The sequence below is a fragment of the Galeopterus variegatus genome, unplaced genomic scaffold, assembly GCF_000696425.1.
Source record: "Galeopterus variegatus unplaced genomic scaffold, G_variegatus-3.0.2 Scaffold5655, whole genome shotgun sequence".
NCBI classification, from domain to species: Eukaryota; Metazoa; Chordata; class Mammalia; order Dermoptera; family Cynocephalidae; genus Galeopterus; species Galeopterus variegatus.
The window spans coordinates 107,194-107,963 of NW_007731766.1; positions in this window are offsets into that span (position 1 = coordinate 107,194).

The following is a 770-nucleotide window of genomic DNA, read 5'->3' on the forward strand; positions in this document are numbered from 1 at the left end:
CCCACCCACTCCCCCTTCCAGGTTCCACGGACCGACTCCCAATTCCTGAGGGAAGGGACAGGAGAGCAAGAGCCAGGTACAGAAGCTGTATGGCCTTTTCTAATCTAGCCTTAGAAATCACATAGGTTTACTTCCCTGCATTCTACTCAATGAATGAATCACAAAACTCACCCAGATTCAAGAAGAGGGCTCTGGAAAAACATGTGAAACTGAAAGTGTGGTTCAATGCTTGGAAAATACAATTAGCTACAGTAGTCTCAAAACCTGAAGGTCAAAAGAGGACAGAGGAACAATTCCAGATTAAAGGAGACTAGAGGCATGACAGCTGGGTTAAGTACACGACTCTGGATTGTATCCTTTTACTATAAGGCAAAAATTTGAATGGCCTTTGTAGGTGACGGGTATGTGGGAGCTGTTTGTATTGTTATTGCAACTGCTATAAGTTTGAAATCACTTCAAAATTTAAAAAAGAAATCATAAAAGCTCAATTTAAAAATCTTATGGTTAATCCTTTCAGAAAGCAATAGATGGTTGTGTAAAACATGCCAAGTTTCATATATGATACATTCATATTTTTTTTTTTTTTGTCTTTTTCCGTGTCCGGCAACGGATCGCAACCCTCAGTGTTGCCCCCGTACCGGACCGGGACCGGTAACGGGATCGCAACCCTTGGTGTTGCCCCCGCGCCTCGCTCAGCCAGTGAGCGGGAACCGGTCTGTATGTGGGATCCGAACCCTCGGCGGGAGCACAGCCGTGCTTCCCAAGCGGCG